The sequence below is a fragment of the Chenopodium quinoa genome, unplaced genomic scaffold (genome assembly GCF_001683475.1).
Source record: "Chenopodium quinoa cultivar QQ74 unplaced genomic scaffold, ASM168347v1, whole genome shotgun sequence".
NCBI lineage: Eukaryota > Viridiplantae > Streptophyta > Magnoliopsida > Caryophyllales > Amaranthaceae > Chenopodium > Chenopodium quinoa.
This window is the reverse complement of record NW_018742630.1, coordinates 3,554,874-3,563,094: the sequence shown is the minus strand read 5'-3', so window position 1 is coordinate 3,563,094 and position 8,221 is coordinate 3,554,874.

Genomic DNA, 8,221 nt, shown 5'->3' with positions numbered 1-8,221 from the left:
CTAGGTTAGTGATCAGCCGGTCACCGGGGACGGCTGAATCTAGGACTAGGAGTGCCGCCTGCCCTTTTCCGGACCCATCTTTGCCCTTTATACAAAGTCCGACTGTATCTGTGTCTATGCAGAGCAGGATGGCCAGAACGAAAAAGACAGCTAGGATCTCAAATTCAGACGGCTCCTCCCACAGGGTGCCGATTAGTGAAACATCCGACCAGGCGCCAGATGTTGAAGTGAGACAAGGCGGCCTGGATGCCGGCAATTCTGTGGGGGGAGTCATAGTGACCCCTTCCAATTTAACAGTTAACAAATCTGCTCCTTTTCAAAGAGAGGAGGCGGGCCCCTCCGGGAGAGGGGAGGAGTCGTCCTCTTCAGACTCGTCCGAGGACGATTCCTCGTCAAGCTCTTCTGGCCATGCTTCTTTGGGTACAGAAGAGAAAAACAGCCGCCTGCAAGAGGCGAGACTTTCTCACACAGTTGAGAAGGGGGACAATTGGGCGGAACCATCCGCCTCTTACCGAGAGCTAAATACCCCCTACTACTGCACGGTACCTCGGGGCCGAATCACAGCCATGCAAGAGAAAGTGGAGAGCTTTATTGCCAACCACACCATGGGCCCCGATTTTCTAGTGTTTGTGCCGGATCCAGAAGACACAGTCGTCTGGCCGGCTGGTTCTAGTTACGAAAGCTCCTGCTTTGGCTGCTACGAGGCGGCCATCAAGGCAGGGCTTCGCTTCCCATTACATCCGGCTGTTCAGCGGATTTTGGATGGGTATGAGTTGGGGTTATGGCAGTTAGCCCCAAACTCCTGGGTCAACGTACTCGGCTATGTGGCCGGGTGCGAACTGCACGGGGTGGAGCCGAGCTTCGAGGCTTTTGCCCACATGAACTATCTCAGCCGGACCCCTAAGTCAGGCGGTACCGGCTGGTATCAATTGACAAGCCATAGGGGCTAACTCATGACGAGAGGTAAAGCAAACAAGTGGAAGGACTGGCGGAGCACCTTCCTCATCATTGAGAGTTCTGACATTGAGCAGAACAAGCGCTTCAATAGGTGGAACAGGAATCCGCCCCTTCTTGCAGGCGGCCGTAGCATGCCGCCTGTTCCCCCCAAGGCTAAGAAAGAGATCCTTGACAAAGGACTCTTTAAAGTAGAGTCGAGGGTCGACTCTACTTCAGGGGTACGAGAGCAAGTACCCCTGCACTGCGTCCCGAGCTTCAAGTGGCTCTATGACGAGTACTTTTTGGCCGCCTGTGGCCTCAGCAGTCGGTGCTCAAGAGGTAGTCGGCCTGTCGAATACTCTGTTGTTTCATACATTTGTTGTTTATCTTTTATTAACTTTGCCGTTTGTTTTTGCAGCTGACGCCATGAGCAAAATCACCGCCTCCAAGACTGCGGCGGCCATGTTGCGGGCCTCTATTATGCAACAAGCTTCAACCGACTCCCCCAAGAAGGGGGCACCCTTGGTGAGCTCCGAACCTTTCACCCTCTTTTTGGAGTGTTTATGCATATACTGACTTTCTTCTTTTTTAGACGGGTGCTCCAAGAGCTTCATCTTCCCAACAGCCGGACCCCAAGGCCCGGAAGACGACTGTTGGGAGCTCTCCTGGTTCTGCCAGGAAACAGGTGGCGGCTGAGAAACAGCCGGCCACTTCTTCTAAAGCTCCAACTGGGCCGCCTAGAGGTATGAAGTTGTCCTTGTAAATTTTAGACTTGCTCCTTTTTTACTAAGTCTAATCCGTTTGTTTATGCTTGATGCAGCCGGCCCCCAGGGGCCTGACTTGGTAGAGATGGCCAAGTCTATGATCAGGGCAGTTCCTCCGGCTAAAAGGGAGGCGGTCAGGGGTGTCGGCACCCTTGACCTTGACGGGATTGCAGGGGTCCTTGCTGAGGTATACTTAGCATATTTTTGAGTATTTGAATTTTCTGGACGCCTGTTTTCTTTTTTGTTTGGAAACTGACGCCTGTTTTTTTTTTTTTTTTTACTTAGGCCCTGCTCCGAGTTAACGGCCTTCGCAAGCCGCTTGATCGGAAAAACAAAGAGGTAAAGGCTGCAAAAGCTATGGCCGCCTCTGACTGTGATAAGGCAATGTTTCAAATTGCCCAAAATGAAGTACTGACCATTGATATTCTTTATTATCAGGCGCAGGCTACCGCCGCTGTTCGGGCTCAGTTAGAGGCGGCCCAGAAGAAGAATGACGAGCTGGAGGCGACCATCACAAATCTCCAGGCCGAGCTGAAACCTCTTCGCCTGAAAATGTACTCTTACGAAGCCATGGAGAAATCCTTGGCGAGCGTAAAGGAACGCCTGGTGACCCAGGAGAAGAGTCTTACCCAAGAGCTCTCGGAAAAGGCCGAGCAAGAGAAGAAAGAGTTGGTCCGGGAGATGATGGAAGACTCCGCTCAAATCCAGCGCATGACCTGGGGCCGCCTCTTCCCCAGTGCCGACTTTGCCTCTTGGGAAAGAACGTACCGCCAGTGCTCGGATGCATATAATCAAGAGATCCTGGCGGCTGCTGAAGAAGAGGCGTTGGGAGAAGCGTTGGAGGAGGAGGAGGAGCCGGTAGTGGCGCTTGTGCCGCTTGGGGGTAAGGCATCAAAAAAGGATGCAGCTGAAGCCGAGTCCAGCAAGAAGAGTGCTGACCAGGCGGCAGCTGCTAATACTGAACTGCCCCCTTCTTAAGCTTTATGTATTCTTTCCACGGCCTGCGTGCCGTTTTCTTTGTATTTACCCGGCCAGGGGGCCGGGGCTTTGAATATTTTGCTGGTCTTTAATGACCGGCTTATTTTTAATGAATTTTTGTTTTGCTTCAAATTTGTCTAAGTATTCCATATCTAATATCCAATTGTTTACTAGACCGACTGTTTTACATGGCCGAACGTTGCAGACAGGTACGGATAGTTAGTACGCCGCCTATGCCCCTGGACGACTGGTTGTCTGTTTCCAGGATAGACGATCAGTCGGCCATTTATCCAATTGGTATTCGAACTATTTTGTCTGGATCCTTTTTAGGCAGGCGGGCCTGTCATTTGTAAATTTAACCAAGTAGGAAAGTGGTCTGACCAAGTAAATAGAGTATTACCTAGTCGCCAAGGAATTGAGTAGTAGAGATAACAAGCGGCGGGTACCGGTTGTTTCCCTTTATTGCCAATGTTGTTGGCTTTTAACTCATAATTTGTTAACCTAGCAAGAGTAGTGGTTGAGAGCCCCTGTTTGTTAAAAACAGGCGGACGACTCATACCTTTTAGGCTCCATACTAAGTTTGAGGGACTATTAAGTTAACATAGGAGTTAGTCTTCGTCACAATCTAGATTGAGTAGTAGAGGTACCAGGCGGCGGAGGCCGGCTGATCCCCTTGATTTGCCAATGTTTGTTGGCTATTAACTCAATAGGTTACCTAGTAGGAATAGGGGTTTGAGTGCCCCTGTTTGTTAAAAACAGGCGGACGACTCAAACCTTTTAGGTTCCATACCAAATTTGAGGGAGTGACTATGAGTTAACGTTGGAGTTACTCAGTCGCCGTCACTTTTGTTTGAGAAGTAGAGGTACCAGGCGGCGTAGGCCGGCTAGACCCCTTGATTCGCCAATGTTTGTTGGCTATTAACTCAATAGGTACCCCCTGCATTTATCCCAAGTAATACAGGCGGTCATCTGACTCAGATGTCAACTGCTACCACTGGTTTGGTTAGTGATAGAGTTATCCTTGTCTCAAAAACGGCTACGTGGTTGCCCTTGGGGACAGTCGTATAGGTGTCGTGTAATTAGTTTATAGAACAATGTTCCACCCAAAAGGGAGCTGCTCTCTGCGACGAATTTCATCCGGAGGGATGCCGTCGGACGCCTGCTATGATGTTGGGACAGGTCGTATTAGTTTGGTAGATTTGATCAGTTGGCTTGGCGCCTGGTCTGATCATTCGGCATGTGGCCTTGGTAAGTTCTTGGTGAACGTAGGTGCTAAATAAAAGGAGGGTAGCCGCCTGTTAGGCACAGGGTCGGCCAGGCCCTAATCTTTTTAGCTAAGTATTAGGGGGGTGGCTATGTGTTTGGAACCAGTCAGCCATCTTCTTATGGAGAGTAGCCGACTATATGCCCAGGCGACATGCCCCTATTGTGAGTGAAATACTCAATGGAGAGTAGCCGACTGTAAAGGTACAGACGGCATGCCCCTCTGAAGATAGAGTGTAAAACTCAATGGAGAGTAGCCGACTGTAAAGGTACAGACGGCATGCCCCTCGTAGTACAAAATTGAATAGTAAGTGCAAACTTTTATTAAGTAGCTCTTTACTTTACATCATTCAAAAGAAATATTTCTTAAGATTATCTACATTCCAAGTTCGAGGCAACGGTTGTCCGTCTGGTGTTTCCAGACGGTAGGTACCGTCCCTGACTTCCTCATAGATTCGGTAGGGTCCTTCCCAGTTGGGAGTTAGTTTGCCAGACTCATTAGCCCTACCAATTGCTTCCATTTTTCTAAGTACAAAGTCCCCTACTTTGAGTGGACGCCTGTGTCCTTTTTTGTTGTATGATCTAGTCATTCTCAGGCGATAGATCTCATGGCGCAAGACAGCATTGCCCCTCTTTTCAGGAAGTGAGTCTAATGCCAGGCGCATGGCTTCCCAGTTTGCCTCTTCGTCATATAGCATCACTCGAAGAGTCGGCTCGTAGTGTTCTATTGGAAGAACAGCTTCCGCACCGTAAGTTAGGAGGAATGGAGTTTCTCCAGTCGCCCCTTTTTCAGTCGTCCTAATGGCCCAGAGAACATGTGGTAGTTCATCCGCCCATAGGCCGCCTGCTCGTTCAATATTTTTCTTGAGACCGTCTGAGATGATTTTATTAAAGGCTTCTACCTGGCCGTTTGCTTGTGGACGGCCGACAGATGCAAAGTAGTTTGCAATTCCTTGATCACCCAACCAGCTTTTGAGAAAAGGCGTCTCAAATTGGGGACCATTATCAAAAACCATAGACATGGGAACCCCGAACCGAGTGATGACGTTTTTCCAAATGAATGAAATTACATCTTTCGTCTTGATTCCCTTTACAGCCTCCGCCTCTACCCATTTAGTGAAGTAGTCGACGGCAACAAGTATGTACCTCCTTCCGCCTGTAGCAGGCGTATATGGACCCAGAATGTCCATACCCCACTTAGCAAACGGTAGTGGGCTGTGAATGGTAGTGAGGTCAGTAGCCGGACGGTGAATTAGTTTGCCAAACCTTTGGCACTTGTCACATTTTTTCACCATCTCCATTGCATCTGCTTCCAAAGTAGGCCAAAAGTAACCCTGCCGCCTTGCCCTTTGAGCAAGCATCCTACCACCTATATGAGAAGCACAGTAACCAGAATGAAGATCATCTAGTATCTCTCGTCCCTTTTCTGGAGTAACACACTTTAAGAAGGGTTGAAGGTACCCCCTCTTGTGAAGTTCTCCCTTAATCATTTCAAAACAGGTGGCTCGTTTTTTCAGTGTTGCCGCCTGTTGAGGATCATCCGGCAGTGTACCGTTTGTCAGATATGCCCTGATTGAATCCATCCAGGTTGAGCTTCTGTCTAGGATTCCAATAGGGTTTTCCTCGATGCTTCTCTTCTCCATTACTTCCCAAAAAACAATTCGAGGAGTATCAGAGGAGGCGGATGATGCTAATTTTGACAGTGCATCCGCCTGGTTGTTTTCTGATCTCGGCACTTGGATCAGATGGAAATCCTCAAGGGAGCCGACTGCTTGTCGGACCGCCTGTAAATACTTGATCATGGCCGGATGGGTTGCTTCGTATTTGCCATTGTACTGACTCACTATCAATTGTGAATCGGAACAGGCGTCTATTTTTCTTGCCCCTGCCGCCTTGCACATGCGGATCCCGGCTAGTAAAGCTTCATATTCTGCCTCATTGTTTGAAGCCTGAAAACTGAAGCGTAGAGCATACTCGAACCTGTCGCCCTCTGGCGACTGACATATGACGCCTGCTCCACAACCATTTGAAGTAGAGCTTCCGTCCACATATACCTTCCATACTTGGTCTGGAACTTGAGAGTCAGGAGGACGAGTCATCTCTACAATAAAGTCAGCAAAGGCTTGCCCCTTCACTGCTTTTCTAGGCTCGAAAGTAACTTCGAGGCTCTGTATTTCTATGGCCCATTTGATCATTCGGCCTGACGACTCCATGATGGTCAGCGGCCGCTTGATAGGTTGGTCTGTATACACGACGACTGTATGTGCCAAAAAGTAGGGCTTCAATTTTTTAACAGCCATGAAGAGTGCAAGACCAAATTTCTCCACTAGGGGATACCTCAACTCGGCATTTTTCAGTACGTGACTGACAAAGTAGACCGGGAGCTGACAGCCGTCCCTTTCAGCAAGGAGAACAGCGCTTAACGCATGATCAGAGACGGCCAGGTACATGTAGAGAACCTCTTTGGGCAAAGGGCTGACCAGCCTCGGCAAGGAATGCAAGTGAACTTTTAATTTCTGGAAGGCGGCCTCAGCATCCGGCCCCCATTCAAACCTTGCCTTTTTCTTAATTGCCTGGAAAAAGTATAGGCATTTGTCGCCAGACAACCTGTTAACTTCTGAACCTCTTGGATGGTACGAGGCGACTGCATGTCAATGACCGCCTGCACCTTCTCAGGGTTCGCTTCTATTCCTCTCTGATTGATAAGGAATCCGAGAAATTTCCCAGACTCAACTCCAAATACACATTTCTTGGGATTGAGCATGACATGGTGCCGCCTGAGTGTGGCGAAAGTTTCTCGGAGGTCCGACAGATGATCTTTCTGAAGTTTAGTCTTGACAATCATATCATCAATATATGCCTCGACGTTTCTCCCAATCTGATCAAAGAACACAGTGTTTATCATTCGTTGGAAGGTAGCCGGGGCATTCTTAAGACCAAACGGCATGACCGTGTAACAGTATAACCCCTGATCAGTGACGAAGGCCGTCTTCTCCTGATCTTTCTTCCATAAGGGAATTTGATGGAAACCAGAATAGGCGTCCATGAAACTCATCAAGGCATGGCCGGCTGTTGAGTCGACCAGGTTATCAATGTTAGGCAGAGGGTAACTGTCTTTGGGGCACGCCTTGTTTAAGTCTGTGTAGTCTACACACATTCGCCAGGTGCCATTCGGCTTTTTAACAAGCACCACATTTGCAACCCAGTCTGGGAAGTAACATTGCCGAATGAACCCTGCATCAAGTAATTTTTTAACTTCGGCGGCTGCCACCTGACTTCTTTCTTCGCCATGGTTCCGCTTCTTTTGCCGTACCGGCTTCTTTTTCGGATCCACGGCGAGTTTATGTACCGCTAGATCAGGACTAATGCCTGGCATTTCATGGACTTCAAATGCAAAGATGTCCTTGTATTCTTTCAATAGGTTGTGAAAGTCGTCACCAAGGTTTCTCAGAGCAGTCGTCCCAACTTTGACTGTTCGGTCAGGACGTGAGTCGTCTAAGATCAGGTCCGCATGCTCACCAGCCGGCTGAGGGCGGATCTCATCCGGCCGCTCCTCTGCCAATGATTGCTATTTTCTTGCTTTTCTTGCGGACTCTGTCTGGGACGCCTTTCTCTTTTTGCCGCCTGCTTCTTGAACAGGCGCACTCTCCTTGACATCCGAGAGATAGCACTCTCGGGCCATCCTCTGATCTCCCCTTAGGGAGCCGACTGTTCTATTATCCCTCTCAAACTTGAGCAACATAAGAGACGGGATTATAACAGCCTTGGAATTATTCAGGGTTGGTCGACCCAGAATCATGTTGTAGGCCGAGAGTTCCTCTACTACTAGGAACCGGACTACCATGTGTCGTCCTTCCCCTTTTTCGCCCAGGCGAATGGGTAAATCTACTCGTCCCAGTGGGTGGACGACTCCTCCTCCAAACCCTACTAAAGGGTGGGAGGCCGGATGTATGCAGTCAGTCTGATATTTCAGTTTCGACAGACATTTGTTGCTGATGAGATCTGAGGAGCTCCCGGTATCTATGAGGATTCGGCCAACTCTCTGGTTGGCCACTTTACATTCAATAACGAGAGGGTCGTCATGCGGCCCCCTTACCCCTCCTAGATCCTCTTCAGTGATGACAATCTCAGGAAATGTATATTTGGACGGCCGTTCTTGGTGAACGGAATTTACATCTAACCGCCTTATATTATCTTTGTTGCCCCTAATAGTGGGGCCGCCTCCTGAGAAGCCGCCTGAAATGGTGTAGACGACTGCATCATCTGTATCGGAGCTGTCG